Source organism: Bicyclus anynana, chromosome 14, assembly GCF_947172395.1.
Source record: "Bicyclus anynana chromosome 14, ilBicAnyn1.1, whole genome shotgun sequence".
NCBI classification, from domain to species: domain Eukaryota; kingdom Metazoa; phylum Arthropoda; class Insecta; order Lepidoptera; family Nymphalidae; genus Bicyclus; species Bicyclus anynana.
Window position 1 is genome coordinate 2,399,209 of NC_069096.1, and position 17,904 is coordinate 2,417,112.

The following is a 17,904-nucleotide window of genomic DNA, read 5'->3' on the forward strand; positions in this document are numbered from 1 at the left end:
CAACGTCATAAAAAAATACTGGTGGAATGGTTGCATTTATCAAAAGAAATTGTTCGTTATTCTAAAATTCTGTATAATAAACTTCATATACCAGAATATACTTTATTTCTTGTAAAAAAAAGTTGGCAACCCTAGAGCGAGGGAACGACGCATGACGTCATCGTTTTTCGAGTTTGCAACTCCATCGAATTATAAGACGTTGTCACGTCAAAAGGTTTAGGGTAAGTTTATGACAACTTTTCCTTTTTCGTAGTCAATGATGTTAGAAGAAAACATGGCCGAATCGTTGTACGTGATACGTAGTTGGTATACAATACGAGTATCTATACATGATTGAAATCCCTAGTCAAAGCTTTTTTTTTCTGATTGTGTAAGTGCCGTAGACTCCTTATGGGACCTCAGTGGTGTCACCGGGGGGTTTGGGCGAGCGCAGAAGCATCGCCTGATGGGGCCCGAAGGCAGAAGCAGAGTAGATGGACGGAACGACTCTCTGAGGGCGTCTCCTCTCTCGGAGACTCGAACCTCGGCTTAGAGGGCCGTTCGGTTCGGTGTTAGGCCTGAGTGTATCAGTCCGGGCGCCCCCGAGATCGTGAGTTAAAAAGCCCACGTCTGGGTGACGTCAGATATCGGGGACCTCGTCTTCGCCGGCGAAGACGCTGTGTAGCTTGTGTTTGTGTTGCCTGGGAAGCATTGTCGTTCGTTATGTTATCGTCAAGATCGTAAAGGACGTTTTTTGGGCGTCTAGATCTACAATCAGCGTTGGTATCGGGGATGTAACTGTAAGCCTTAACCACTAGTTGGTTGGGGTGGGTGGCGTTCCAGTCAATGCCCGGGTAGGCGAAGTCACAGCTGGAGGACAGTTGCGCGGCTAGAGAGCGCACGTGGTTATAGGCTTAGCCATACGCACGGGCATACGCGCGGCCGGAGGCTCTATATTTTAATTAATTTTTTGGTTAAAACTATGTTAATTAGCAAACAACTTCAGTCGCCGCACTGTCATAGTGCAGTTGACAACGCCGCTGTAATAATTTTTGTGTTTCCGCAGCGTGCCAGTTGTAAGCATCATATATTGTGGATGTCCAGGCAACTCGTACGAAATGTTTACAAATTCGTACAGCAAAAATTTGAAAAAAACCCTTCCGGCGTTTGTGTTTCCGGACACTTATAATAAAACACCTTCAAAGGAAGAGTGAATAGGCAATCTTCTAGGTAATCTCGCTCCAATTTAGACCGCATTAATGCTTTCCATCCGGCTTATTGTAGTCAAGCGCAAGCCTATCACACTATGACACTAATCACACTAATACTATAAAGGCGAAAGTTTGTGTGTAAGTGTGTAAGTATGTTTGTTCCTCTTTTACATTGCAGCTTCTAAAGCGATTTGGCTGAGATTTGGAACGGAAATAGATTTTGCTCTGGATTAACACATAGGCTACTTTTCATCCTGGAAAATTTATGGTTCCAGGGGATTTGTGAAAAATTAATTACGCGGTTGAAGTCGCGGGCGTCCGCTAGTAATAAATTAATTCCTTACCTACGAGCCGACAAAATTGTTTTCGAAATGTTAAAGCTGATAGCAATCTGGCAGACAGCATATCTGCGTGTTAATCATGTAGGATTCATTCAATTTTACATAAAACAACAGCTTACGAGCCTCGAGCTATCTCGTAATTGTTGCGAGGATAATTTATTATACAATAACAGAGAGTTTTCCCAGTTCATTTACTTTTCCCTCATGAAATATGTGGGTATAAGTATGAAAATATGTACTAGAATTTAGCCGGGCCCACACTTAGCGTTTTGCGTTGCAACGAAACAACGGCAGAAGTGAAAACTCGAACATTACGTTGTGTGTTTTTGAGTATGTTGGAATGGTTTGAGAATAATTTCACACGAATTTCTTTATTTATCATTATTTTAAGTATCATTATCGTTTATGTGGTATGGTACAATATTAATTTATAGCGTACACAACATAATATGACAATTTATAGCTATTACATAAAGATAATTATAATGTTTACAACATTTTGTACATATTGCTTATTTTATTTATAAAAATCTATGAAATTGATTATCGGTATTTTCTTGCTTACTATGCATCACGCGGGCCGTGGAGCGTAATGTAAATTGTTATATTATGTAAATACTTACTTACATCGTTAAAAAATCTGAAAAAAATCACAAAACTTCTTCAGACATTGGTCTTTCATATTGTTTTGATTAAAATAAGAAATTAAAAAATTAACAAAACATTTTTAAAATTTGAAAAATAAGTACACCGTTTCATGTATTATATATATATATATATATCATATATATAATACATGAAACGGTATATATATATTTTCGATCAGTGGCCATTATGTATCAATATTCATAGATTTACTTCATATCTTACGTTGCAGAATTACTTGAAGTATTTTGAATTTAAATTTCAGATCAAGATATTTAAGCCGACTTGAGTAAAAGTCAACAATTTCATTAATTTTATAAAAAAAATAAAAATCATTCAGGGGATCATTCAGCCGCTGAGTGTCGAATTTAACCTCTATTTGTTTGAGAATTTGTCACTCAGCGGATGAATGATCCCTGGGGGTGCCCCTACAACATCTATGAATTCCACTGTTGGAGACGTTGCCTCGCGAGGCAACTGGACCTGTGTGTATACGGCTAAAATCATTGTGTAGTAATAATAATTTCTTTGGTAGAAAAGCGCGGCTTTTATATTTTATTTTTACATATAAATACTTCTTTTATATAATTAAAAAACTATTAATTCTAACGCATTTCAATGGGGCCTAGTGTAAGAAAAGAAATGTTGCCTATTTCGTCCACGAGTAATATTATAAACGCGAAAGTTTTTATGGATGTTTGTTACTCTTTAACGCCGCAACTACTGATTTTACTCAGGATTAACACATAGGCTATTTTTCATCATGGAAAAATTCATGGTTCCGAGGGATGAAGTTGCGGGCATCCGCTAGTATTTAATAAATATGCTTTATTGTTGCTAAGATTTATTATCACACTAATATTATAAAAGCAAAAGTTTGTGTGGTTGTAAGTGTGTAAGTATGTTTGTTTCTCCTTTACGCTGCGGCTACTGAAGCGATTTGGCTGAAATTTGAAATGGAAATAGATTTTACTCTGGATTACTACTGTTTATTACTGGATTACTACTTTGATTTAGTACTGGCTACTTTTCATCCCGGAAAAATCAATGGTTCCCGCGAGATTCGTAAAAAACTGAGTTCCACGTGGACAAAGTCGCGGGCGTTCGCTAGTTATTTGTATTTAGCTGACGCCACTCGGTTTCACCCGCGTGGTTCCCGTTCCCGTAAGAGTACGGAGATAATATATAGGCTATAGCCTTCCTCGATAAATGGGCTATCTAACACTGAAAGAATTTTTCAAATCGGACCAGTAATTCCTGAGATTAGCGCGTTCAATCAAACAAACAAACTCTTCAGCTTTATAATATTTATTTATTGTATAATTAACTTTATAATATTAATTATTTATCTTTCAAATTACCTGCATTACAGAATTTTCAGCAAAAAAGTAAATATGAAAAAGAAAATTGAATGAAAAACTAAATTTAACCAATTTTCAAGTGGTTGTACACACATTTTTCAGTTAGAAAATGTGGGAAATCCTCGAGCATCTCTCACGACAGTATTTATTTTCCGAGTTATTTTTGTGTCGAGAGTTGAACCGAGTGCAAACAAGGGTGACCTCAGTTGGTTTTCTGTTGACACAATAATATATCGTACAATAATACAAGTATGAAAATTTGGTTGTTTTTACCGGATGGACGGACTATACAAATAGTTGAACGGAATTTAATGGCAGAAGCGCTCAATGTTATTTTTATTTTATAACGGTTTTTATTTAGCTGGACCTGGTTTTTGTTTGGGTTGAATTTAGCAATTGAAATTTTATTCTCTTCATGCTTACATACTGCTGTTTTATTTATTAAAAGTTATTTAAAAAATACAGATTTCTGGCTAAAAAAACTATTGTTTATATTGTTTGTATTTTTGTTACCAAACTAACACAGGTTTATTTTTCGTCGACTAGTTAATATTTTTAGTTATGATGATGATGGGCCTAAGATTTGAAAAGATCGTTTTGCTTACGATTTCAATTACTCGACCGTACATAGTATATAGTACATGTACCGTGATAGCCCAGTGGATGGGTGTGGGTTCGAACCCGGTCCGGGGCTTGCACCTCCAACTTTGCAGTTGTGTGCATTTTAAGAAATTAAATATCACGTGTCACCTTCACGGTGAAGGAAAACATCGTGAGGAAACCTGCATAGCAGAGAATTATCTTAATTCTCTGCGTGTGTGAAGTCTGCCAATCCGCATTGGGCCAGCGTGTTGGACTATTGGCCTTACCCCTCTCATTCTGAGAGGAGACTCGAGCTCAGCAGCCGAATATGGGTTGATGACGACGACATAGTACAAGAGCCAAAAAATCGTACAAATACGATTTCAACACTGGGATGGACTGGCGTTTGTACGAGACAGTACAAAAGCGTCCGCAACGAATTCGCTGCAGATGCGCGGCGTATTCGTTGCGCGCCTGTAACATATACGTTGCGAGCTCGCAATCCGCGAGTGTGATAGCTCTGGAGATCGATTCTTGTTCTTTATACTCGTCGATGTAATATTGGCCTAAAACAAGTTATAATACAATTAGAACTTTATTTTTATGGGATGCCAAAAATTAAATGTCAATAACAACGACATTGCCATGGAAACGAGCGATGTCCCGTCGCTGTAACTATACAGAATGCAGGGGCTGGTCAGTGATGTAGGCAAGTAAAACATCAATTCTCTTTCTAACGCTTCTAATATTATAAAAAAACTAGCTGACGCCGCGCGGTTTCACTCGCGTGGTTCCCGTTCCTGTACAAATGGGGATAATATATAGCCTATAGCCTTACTCGATAAATGGGCTATCTACCACTGAAATAATTTTTCAAATCGGTCCAGTAGTTCCTGAGATTAGCGCGTTCAATCAAACAAACTCTTCAGCTTTATAACATTAGTATAGATATTGGAATGATTTTCATTTTCGTCATCGTCATTCGTTCTACAGTGATATGTCACGTGATCAACATATCTATCGCACATTTCTTTCACACTTTTTAGCTTTCGAAGCGTTATGGTTCGTAGAAAGAGAATTGAGTTGTAACTTAGCTAGACTCTTAGCTTAGGACCGACAATTTAAAGTGTTCTCCAAGGTACGGGCGTACCAATCAATTTTCCAACTCCGGGCTGAGGATTTTCACTGAAAATATCTTGGAAGAAACACAAGCTCTGTATTTTACAGGAAGAAAGTAAGTGTTAATGGTAACAAAAATGTTAGCACTTGTCTCATTCACTTTACCTTGCAGAAAATACCAACACAATTTCTTGCTTTAGAAGAATTTGCTGTCTGATCCAGTAATAGTCACTATAAAGTGAAAATAGCATACGTTTTCAAATTTGTATTTTTTTAACCTTCGGGTGTTATAAGTTTGACTTGTCTGTCTGTATGTCTGTATGTATGTATCTCTGTCTGTGGCACCATAGCTCCTGAACGGATGACGCGATTCTGATTTAGTTTTTACTTGTATGAAAGGTGATTTACGGGCGAAAACTTTATGACATTCGGGGGTTTTACAAACAATTTTATGTCATTACTAGCGGACCCGCTCAAGTTTCGCTTTGACTTATTAATTTATTTATTTGCACTTCTTCCCTATCCCTACCTTACACTACCCTACTCCATTATACTCCACTGAGTTAAATAGGGGTTGTTATTCAGCAACATAAAGGCTACTTTTTATGCCATGGTTCCCACGGGATTATGTCCTCAGTCCCCACTTGGCAACTTTCGTAAAACACTGTTAAAAGATTAAAGTTTAGGGGTCTATAGCGACCCAATTTTCTTGTTGTGCCTTTAGGGTGCTGAATTATTATTATTGTAAGTCGCATGCTGTAGAAAAGTCATTTGGCGCCAGATGGGTCACTATATTCTAGTCTAGCTGGGATATAAAGTTAACTGCAGTAGTTTTATTGAAGACGGAAGACATTCCGATATTCCGATGGCCCGACATCGACGGTCTCCGTGGCGCAGTGGTATGCGCGGTGGATTTACAAGACGGAGGTCCTGGGTTCGATCCCCGGCTGGGTCGATTGAGGTTCCCTTAATTGGTCCAGGTCTGACTGGTGGGAGGCTTTCGGCCGTGGCTAGTTACCACCTTACCGACAAACACGTACCGCCAAGCGATTTAGCGTTCCGGTACGATGTCGTGTAGAAATCGAAGGGGGTGTGGATTTTCATCCTCCTCCTAACAAGTTAGCCCGCTACCATCTTAGCTACCATCATATCATTACTTACCATCAGGTGATTGTAGTCAAGGGCTAACTTGTAAAGAATAAAATTGTCATATCTGGCGGTCGGGTGCTATATTATCCCTTTCAATAATAACAAATTATTGAAACAACCGGCGGATCGTCGTTATCAACCCATATACGGTTCACTGCTGAGCTCGAGTCTCCTCTCTGAATGAGAGAGGTTAGGCCAATAGAGGTCATATCCACTAGGCTGTCACGTCTCATGGCTATGGCTATTTCGTTGCAAAACGCGATGTGAATTTCAACTAGTAGGTACAATTAGCCAACATTGTTTCCCGCTCCATGTATTATGCCTCTGACCAAATTGTTCTGAGTGGGATATGGATAGCGACGCTCGAGACTTCTACCGCATGGACTTCATAATTGGGTATTTGACTACCTTTGAATATATGTAGCAGTGGCGAAGGATGGAATTTAGATAAAGGTAATCCGTCCCAAAGAAAAGGAAATTCATATAGCGTGATACAAACTCCGGTTTCTCTTATATCTAGATACAGCACAACAATGAATATGCATGGATTGTAAAGGTAACCTGTCGGGAACTGGCTTGCTTGAACTGTTCGCCGCTGATATGTAGGTATATTCGATTTTTACGAGTCATTCGGGAAATTAAGTAATAACTAATTAATACATAACGAAAATTGCGGTGATATTTGTAAAATAAATAAGGTTCTAAAATTTTAAAAATAATTGAAAATTTTAAAATAAAATTAGATATAAAATCGTATTGTTTTAGAGTCCCTGTAATCAATGTGACATTTTTTATTATGAGAAGTATAAACATAAACGCACAAATAACAAAGATATTAATTTTGTTTGTACCCATACCAGTTAACGATTTTTCGTCGCTGTGACGTCACTCAATAACACTAGTATGGGGCGTGTTTTTTTAGCGATCTGTGGCAACGCCGCAAAAACGTCCTGTATCTCCGAAAGGTCATAAAATTGCTCTACTATTAGCATATATATATATATACTTGCTCTTTTTACTACATTAGATCACTAATACACTAATAATGTAATCTCTTTATTATCTGGATCTACTGAAACGATTTTGAAAATTCTTTTACCACTAAACAGAGATTTTAAAAAACATATTTTTAATGCACTCAGCCAAAACAGTATTTACGAATTGAATGACTTTATTAAATTAAAATCAATTTGACTAATATAATATATTTTCAAATTTTTTTTGACATAAACTTTAATTCAGTATTTTATTATTTTTAATACTTTAGAATTTCAGTATTGGTATGGTTATAGTAATTTTATTTTCAATCAAATTTACATGTAGCATATAACAATAAATTGAGCATTTATATTGTATTAATTGTGTGTGCTTAATTTGTGGCAAAACATGTTTGGACCATTAATAATTTTGAATTATATTCATTGTATCTGTTGTTACTCATGTTTTAGCAAATAAATTATTATTATTAGAAAGCCACGTAATTTGTGAGTATCATAGGCTATATTTTATCCGCATATTCTCACGGGGACGGGAACTACACGGGTTAAACCGCGGGGCGTCGGCTATATTTATCATAAAGCCTTTTTACTACTGGGATTAAACGGAAACGGAAATAGTGCGTTTCTCCTGAAAATCTAATACCTACTCGTACTTGTGCAGAACAAAACAATCGGGTTTTTAATACATCAATTCACAGGAATCATATCAGACTATTTCTATAGAGAAACAGTCTGTTATTTAACTCAGTCACGATTTTCCAAGATGGCGGAATGATTAAGTAAACAATTACAATTGCGAATTGTATTATTTAGTAGATAAGACAGACCAGTTTCAATCAAAAGCAAAGCAAATATAACGTTAATTTTCTTTTGAAAATAACAGAAATTAGTTTAATTTGAAATTTGATTGAGATTTTGTTCAAGTAAAATATTATGTTTATAACACACATTTGCTTGTAAAGTGTCTCTTATTTCACCAATTTTTATATCGTAATCTATCTCATTACGCACATGTGTTGTAATATAATTTCTAAAAACGTCAAAATCATCCGTCTAAAAACGAACGGTACTTTTTAAAATCTTAACAAAGAGTTTTTGTGTCAGATAAGTGCTCATCATCTTATGAATAAAATAATCTTTGTGAGATAAAATACAATAAAAAAACATTTAATTCTATAATTTTAATATTTTTGACAATCAATGATTATGATTTAAATAAAATTTACAGCGACAAAAGTATTGCCGCGCTAAATCTACTGGGCATTCGTACGACCCACGGGCGTTTAAGGATTGATTGATTACCGGGATACGTATGTCCCGGGGCGTTAAAGTGGTTAGTCTACTAGTAACAAGCATTCAGAGATAAATAAATAAAATAAATAAATCAAGCCTTTGTTACATTTACATTTATATATACATAATTCCTAATTAATAAGCAGTATGTCCTTCGACATAGGCCTCCCCTATCGATTTCCACTTTTCTCTGTCCCTCGCCATTCACATCCATTCGGGACCGGCGACCTTTTTAAAATCCTACTCCCAACGTTTCACCTACCGTCCCTTATTCCTCTTGCCATCCCTAGGAATCCATTTTCACTATTCTAAAATCCTTTTTGTCCATTTCTCATATCTTTTTTCTAAAGATATTATTAACTACCTAAACAGGTAGGCACTAAAAATAAATCAGGAAGTTTGCTTTTAACTAAATTACTTAAAGTCGGCTCACTGACGATCAAGTAAGCTCACATGCCTGCAGCGCTAACGGCTTGACAGCCGATAAAACTGACCGTGTATTAGTCGCGATCGGCATGTCATGCACAATTGCACATCGTGACCAACACGCGATCAGTTTTATCTGCTGTCAAGCCGTTAGCTAGTTGGCTGTCGTATAATATGTTCACTAACATACGTCAAAGTAGTGAATTGGCCTGCAGGCAATGATTATTTTATACTATAGATATGTTATGTGCCTAAAAATTCATCGCAAAAAGTGATCCGAATTTAGTTACTCACATGCACTTATTTCGTGTTTACTTACATTGTACATTTATGTATATGTAGTTGTTACACTCCCTGAACACACAACTCGACATTGTATACAATATTTAGGTATAATGTGTTTAAATTGACGACCTCCGTGGCGCAGTGGTATGCGCGGTGGATTTACAAGACGGAGGTCCTGGGTTCGACCCTCAGCTAGGTCGATTGAGGTTATCTTAATTGGTCCAGGTCTGGCTGGTGGGAGGCTTTGGCCGTGGCTAGTTACCACCCTACCGACAAAGACGTACCGCCAAGCGATTTAGAGTTCTGGTACGATGACGTGTAGAAACCGAAAGGGGTGTGGATTTTCATCCACATCATTGTGCACATCTTCCAAACAAATACTGATTTGCGGCGATTTTAATGTTGATATTCTAACAGAAAACTCAAAGTCTGTTAGATTTCTTAACTTATTCAAATGTTTTGATTTGACACACGCTTTTAACGAACCTACTAGGATAACCGCAACTTCAGGTACCTGTCTAGATAATATATTTTATAATTGTGTGCTTGAGAGAAAGAAGATAATAAATAAATTAAGCTCTGATCATAGTGGTCAAATAATTACTATTTTAAATAATAAAACCAATAACAATCAATGGGTAAAGTATAGGCCAATAACTGAAGGTAAATTAGAGCGATTCAAAAACACAATTATTTCTAAAATTCCAAGTCTTGCATTTGAAAATAGTCATCCAGACTTGATCTTTGGTACACTTTTCAAGACAATAGACAGAGAGTTTAGTAAAATTTTTAACTTCAAACGCATTAATGCTAGCCAAAAATTAAAGTTTAGCGAATGGGCTAGGCATTTACAAAAGTAGAGACAAACTGTACGAGTTGTACGAGGAAAAACAATATACTCAAACGCGAACTTATTTAGATTATGTAAAAAGTTACTCAAAAATTTTCAAACGTGTTTGTATTCTTGCGAAATCGTTACACATCAAACAGAAAATAATTGAGTCTGAGAACAAGATACAAACCACCTGGAATATAATTAATAGAGAATCAGGAAAAATCAAACCGCGTGATACGAGTTTTAAATTAATTGTCAATGACAAAAAGGTAAACACTGATAACGAGGTTGTTAATGCCTTTGAAGATTTTTTCCAGAATGTTCCTATCTTGTTAACAGATTCACTGGATTCGTCTGCTACGGAAGCTCAGAGACTATTAAGAGGCAATGTTAAAGAGTGCAACGATCTTTTTGAATTTCACCATATCACTGTATCTGACATTAAAAAATCTTTCAATTTGTTAAAATTAAAAAGAACTGGAGATCTGTGGGGCATGTCAGTGAAAGTAATATCTAATATAATTGATGTCATTGCTCCCCACTTAGCCATTATTTTTAATGAATGTGTGGACTTAGGTATTTTTCCGAACCTAATGAAGCATGGCAAATTGATACCACTTTTTAAATCAGGAGACAAATCAGATCTTAATAATTATAGACCGATTACAATATTGCCAACACTTAGCAAGGTCTTTGAAAAAATCATATTAAATCAACTTTTATGTCATTTTAATTTAAATAACTTGTTTCATCCTGAACAGTATGGTTTTACAAAAGGTCGCAATACTACTGATGCAGGGGCTAAACTTTTAAAACATATTTATGAAGCATGGGAAAGTTCTAAGAATGCTATTGGTGTGTTCTGTGATCTGTCCAAGGCGTTCGATTGTGTTGACCATAACACTCTTTTACTCAAGTTAAGCCACTATGGCATCAAAAGTGTTGCGCTCGATCTCATTGCCTCTTATCTCAGTGATAGAACACAAAAGGTATGCATAAATGATATAAAGTCGCACGGTTCCACTACCAAAATGGGCGTCCCACAGGGTTCAATTCTGGGTCCTTTTTTATTCCTAGTGTACATAAACGATTTACCATTCCATGTCAGCGGCATATGTGAGATTGTACTGTTTGCTGATGACACATCCTTAATTTTTAAGACGGACAGAAATAAAGATAACTCTGACGACGTAAACCGTGCCATGTCGCATGTGTCGCATTGGTTCACTGCAAATAATCTACTTTTGAATGCCAAGAAAACTAAATGTATTGAGTTTTCATTGCCAAATGTAATAAAATTAGAAAAGTCTATAATGATCGATGGTGAAACACTGGAAATTGAGAGTTCCACAGTTTTCCTGGGAGTGACCTTGGATTGTAAACTTCAGTGGGGTGCTCATATAGAAAAACTGTCTGGTAAACTCAGCTCAGCGGCATTTGCAGTGAGAAAAATAAGACAGTTCACTGATGTTGATACAGCTAGGCTAGTTTATTTTGCGTACTTTCACAGCGTAATGTCTTACGGAATTTTATTGTGGGGCAAGGCTGCCGATATACAATCTATATTTGTACTTCAAAAAAGAGCAATTCGAGCAATATATCAATTAAAATCACGCGAGTCCCTTCGTCAAAAGTTTAAAGAAATAGGTATACTAACAGTAGCCTGTCAATATATATATAACAGTATAGTCTATGTAAGACAAAATATTAATTTGTACAAACGAAAAGAAGATTTAAACCCACGTCTTACTAGACACGGGCATAAGTTAGTTATTTCTGCATATCGTCTCCAAAGAGTAAAAAAATCTTTTGTAGGTTTGGGTGTACTCTTCTATAACAAGATCCCCAAGACTGTGATGGACCTGCCAATGCATAGCTTTAAGCAATGTGTTAAAAAACATTTACTTAGTCGAGGTTACTACAACATTGATGAGTTCCTTAAAGATAAAAGCGCTTGGAGGCCATTGGATCAGCTTCCACCTTCACACAGGAAATAAAACTATAAGAAATTGTAATTGTTATCAATTGTAAATTATATTACTGTATGACTTTTTCAAAAGAGCAACTGTTGAGTTTCTTGCCGGTATCTTCTCAGCAGAACCTGCCTTCCGAACCGGTGGTAGAATCTTTACAAATAGTCAACTGACGTGTCAAAAGTGCTTGTAAACTGAGCCTACTTGAAATAAATGATTTTTGATTTTGATTTTGATTTTGATCCTCCTCCTAACAAGTTAGCCCGCTTCCATCTTAGATTGCATCATCTCTTACCATCAGGTGAGATTGTAGTCAAGGGGTAACTTGTAAAGAATTAAAAAAATAACTTTCGTTGTTTAATAATCGACTAAATGAAATTAAGACAATAATTATGCACATTTGTCCGCCTCAGTTTTTATGCGCTAGTGCCATGAGTTGATCTCTAGTATAAAATATTGTTGTAGTACTTTCTGACTCACAGGAAAACAATTCGTAGCATCATCACAATTCGTAACATCATCAACACGAGAGTAAGCATCCTATGCTTACTCTCGTGTTGTTGGTATTTTATGCGAACGCCGTGGCATAAAATAATGCCACGGCGTTCGCCTAGGTGTAAGAAATAACATATAAACAACACATAAACACGTTACGTAATACAAAACATTTATAATATAAGCATCTTTAAAATGTATATACAATATACATAATTATGTCTTAAGTACGCAAACGTGAAGAAAACATAATTATGAAGATCAAAGCCGTTTCGTGGGAGTGGGCTCGTGCTACCCGTGTTACGTTAAAGATAACACAATGAAGGAAGGAGGGGTTGTATATTAATTAAAGCACACTACTGGGTTACACAAACGTAATAATTTTAGGGAGAAAACTCCTGAAATATCCTTCCTAGAAATTTTCAGTGCAAATTCCAAGCCCGGAGTTGGGAAGTTGGTGGCTCCGTGCCTCCGTGTCTCGAAGAGCATGTTAAGTCGTTGGTTCATTATCATTAACACTTGATTTTTTATTTTATTTTTTAGACTGGTTATTTATTTATTTATATATACGGCACACTGCTGAGCTCGAGTCTCCTCTCAAACAGAGAGAGGTTAGGCCAATAGTCCACCACGCTGGCGCAATGCGGATTGGCAGACTTCACACACGCAGAGAATTGAGCAATTCTCTGGCATGCAGGTTTCCTCACGATGTTTTCCTTCACCGTTTGAGACACGTAACTCTTCCTCAGTTTTGCATTCGTCTCTTGGTCCCTTAAAGGACCCATACTACTAGGTCGTCTCGTCGTTTACATGATGGTTTTCCTCTTCTTTTCTTATTATAAGTTGGGCACGAAGCATTAATTTCTCTAACCCACCTGTTATCCTTCCTTCACATTATATGCCCTCCCTATTCCATATATTTTCCATGGTTATTGCGTCTTTTGTTTGAAGTTTCTTTTTGATTTCTTGTTTTGTGTACTCATATTTATCTATAAGACGAATATTGAATAATGCTCTTTCCTTTTTCCGTTGTGCAACATTTATTTGAATTGCAGTTTTCTTTGTTAATGACCATGTTTGTGGGCCATAGGTAAGTTTGGGCAAAATACTGTAGTTAACATCTGATAGTGATCGTTAATAGTCAAACTTTATCACCATATCTTATCTCGTATGCGGAGCAAGGCCTGGCCCTTTAGATGGCTGTTAAATATTATAATGATGAATGACTTCCCAAACCCATATCCTAAGCCATCCTGTATACCCTACAGTTGCCTTATCATCATCATTATCAGCCGATGGGCGCCCACTGCTGGACATAGGCCTCTTGCATGGACTTCTAAACAAAACGGTCTCGAGTCGCCAGCATCCAGCAGCTGCAATCCGCTTGATGGCTTCGGTCCACCTAGTGGGGGGTCGACCAACACTGCGCTTTCCGGTGCGGAGTCGCCATTCCAGCACCTTGGGACCCAACGTCCATCGGCTCTTCGAACTATATGGCCTGTCCATTGCCACTTCAGCTTCGCGACTCGCTGAGCTACGTCAGTGACTTTGGTTCATCTGCGGATCTCCTCAATTCTGATTCGATTACGCAGACAAACTACAAGCATAGCTCGCTCCATCGACCGCTGGGTGATAGTTGCCTATAATATATTAAATTTTGCCTGATTTCGTTTCGTTTTAACGTACTTTTGTGTATCCAACATATTTTCACAAGATAAAATGCCGTAAACCTTTTTGTCAAACGGAATCTTAGAAAAAAAATCTGACTCGGTTTATTGTATACCTTTTTTTACACAACAGACAAATTTTATGATACGTTTGGAAAGTGAGAAAATATATAAAATGTACCTGCTCTGACGATACAAAAACACCTTTTATAGGTTTATAAAAGATAATGTATTTGACTCGAAATATGACTTTTACAAAAAAGATCCGACGTGAAACATTTCGTTCGAGCAATTCAGTGCCACAATTTAATATCAGAGATAACGCAAGGGCAGACTGAATTCAGAGAATATTTTTGTAAAAATAAACAGAGATAAAAGTTATTGGAAGTGTATTTCATCCAAAATTTCCAAGATTTTCTTTTTCATATTAATTGATTACGAAACACGTGATATTACGTCGGAGTATGCCCGACTAGTTTCGAACCCATACGGGGCCCTTAGTCATGAGCTGGTTCTTGCATCGCGGCACGATCCAAACTGCGAAGCGGCTGCGCGACGCCCTGCTGCAGGCATTGCGCGCGCGGAGAGGGGTTGAGTGAAACTTGGAACAAGATAGCATTAGTTCGATTTGCTTACAAGAAGACGAGTCTAATGAAGATGACATTAATGAACCGTCGGAGAGTGTAACGGAACCTTCACTCCCCACCACTACAAGTGTATTAACAAACGCACAAGTCGTCTCTACGATTTTTGGACGAGTTTCCCTCGACCTATCCAGGATAGGGACCACCCTGGAAGTATAATACCCCTCCCAAAAAAAAAAGAATTTTCAAAATACGTCCTCAAATGACGGAAAATTTGGATATACATATACAGCCAAACACAGAACCTCTTTTTTTAAGTCGGTTATAAAGAGCGAGTCCCTGCAATGGGCCGTTAAAATTGGCTGATAATGTTGGTTGAATAACTCGATGAGCTTATGAATTTATTCATTGTGTATTAAGGGCTTTCACGCACTAGGCGGTTACGACCATGAGTATTCGTGTCGCGTCGTGATCGTTCGCAAAAGGTACGATTTGGCTGTGGTCAGATTTGAGGCGACGACCACGATCGGTCGTAAAGCGGCCAATAGGGTAGTTGACTCATTTTTTAAACGGTCTTAAATAGTTCATTATCGTTCTACTAGATTGATTTTTTTTCATATTCTTTTGGGACGTGATTACATGAAAATTTTAGTTTTTAAATATGTTTTGACACTAGGAGCCAAAACGTCTGTCAGCCTTGATAGTATATATTTCAACATGACGTCACTATAACAAATCCCTTACAAACGAAGCTTTTGACAAAAATATAAGTTAATAATTACTTTGACAATTACATTTTGTAGTACATACAAGGAACATTGTGACGTGTTATTTACTGAATCAATCACAAAACATGATTTTTAAATTAAATTTGATGAGAAATCCTTAACTTTTCGTTGTCCTTAAGTTAACTTGTCTTTGTCGTTGTGGCCACAGGTCGTGCTCGTGGTCGCTTAGTGCACGAGGTGCCTTATTCAAAATAATATATTAATGTCATCAAGTTCAGGCACGCTTCGATGACCTCTTTGACGTTTATGACCTCATTTCGTCGACACATGGACCAAACATGCGGAGAAAACTATTTTGGATATCTAAACTCATAAGTATGTTAAATAACTTCGTAAATATTTACGTATTTAGTATTTCTTATGATTGAGTTAGAAGAAACTTATGATTGAGTCAGTGGCAAATCAAATTTCGTAGATATTTGATTTGCCACTGGCATCTCACCTAGATGTGATGTCTGTCCTGCCCCATGTAATCCATAGAATTTTTAGTGGACTCAAAGGTGATTGCAAATATAAGAAAACTAATGTCGAACAAAGGTTATGATTCACAACACTTGTCAGGACAACTTAATTAACAAATCAAACTGTAACCAAACTAAGACCCTAGAATGGCAGAGAATGACCTTGAGTGGAGTCACGTACTTGTGAACGATGTGAGTAGGGTTAAAGGCGCCTTTTACTGTATACAAACACTCCCCTTTTCCACTCAAGTCACTCTCCCCGCCTATCCCAAGTAACACATAAAGAATTACACAACAAGAGATGTGGACGGCTCGAACGCCACGAGCACATTGAAGCCAACACGAGTTCGAGCGACGTCATATTCGTCACAGACTACTATTTCCAACACTAAACGGCGATAACAGAATGAATTATACCGACTCGTAAATCTATGATGTAATCCAATTCATTTACAAATGGTATGGCATTTATATTTTTTTATATTATTATTACGTATTATGGTGTTAGCAAACAAAAAACATCAAAAACAACCATTAAATCTACTTTGAAGTAGCGTTTACCCACATTTCGTGAAAAAAAAAGGAAAAGCTTTTTTTTTTCCAAATCGGTACATCTTTGCCTCATGTAACCCAATTCAATTTGATAGCTAATGATTCCTACTATCACCCCTTAAAGGGATCGCTATACGTTTCCATTGACCCTGTGTATATTTATCCCCGTATTCCCATGGGAACGCCAAATATGCGGGTGAAACGACGGTACATCTGCTAGTTGTTTTTTGTATTAAAGTAACAAGAGATAAGAACTTTAATATTAATATTTGTAGAGAATGAATGATGATCAACTGCATCCAATGTCTAATGCAGCAATGGAGCGCGCTAACCTAGTAATAGTTTATTTGCAGCTGTATGCGGAACCCATAAATCATTGTAGACAGGGATCCCTTAATTGCGTTTATGTGTACGTGCACATTTCGCTGGTTAATTTGTTACATTGCAAAATACACTTTAGTCCATTTAAATAGAGTTCATTACATTTATTTTGGTTTCCGTTCTCGTAGAAATGCAAAATTAATTATGCACGTGAGTTTAGTCTATTAGGTACGCCAAAGATATTTAGTTAAACAAGTTTAGTTACGTTAAACGTGATCTACAAGTGGCATATCGTAACTGATCTGATCCATTGAAATAATTAGTAAGTTTACCACGGAATTCGAGATTCCCAGCTGAATCTTTGTATATATTTGTATTTTGGTATTATTTATGTTATCTCAAAACCTACATGGTAATGGTAAGGTCAATTATTTTTTTAATAACATTTTTTTTATTACTCCCACTTCTAGGGATAGGGGTAGAGTTAGGGTAGCGGTAAGGCAGGGGTAGGGTAGAGTAGAGTTAGGGTAGGTGTAGAGTAGGGGTAGAGTAGGGTTAGGATAGGGATAGGGATAAAGTGCACTTAAGTCAAAGCGAAGCTTGACCGGGTCTGCAAGTAAATGTATACAAATAGCAAAAACCTATAGAATCTATACTAATATTATAAAGCTGAAGAGCTTGTTTACTTGAACGCACTAATCTCAGGAACTATTGGTCCAATTTGAAAAATTCTTGCAGTGTTAGATAGCCCATTTATCGAGAAAGGCTATAGGCTTTATATTATCTCCGCACTCCAACGGAAACGGGAACCACGCGGGTGAAACCGCGCGGCGTCAGCT

General features: G+C 37.1%; 1 protein-coding gene across 1 annotated transcript in view; it reads left to right on the forward strand.

Annotated features, from left to right (window-relative positions):
• Window positions 1–17,904, forward strand: part of LOC112057875 (uncharacterized) — a 65,944-nt gene that overhangs the window by 15,144 nt on the left and 32,896 nt on the right. The window lies entirely within an intron of this gene.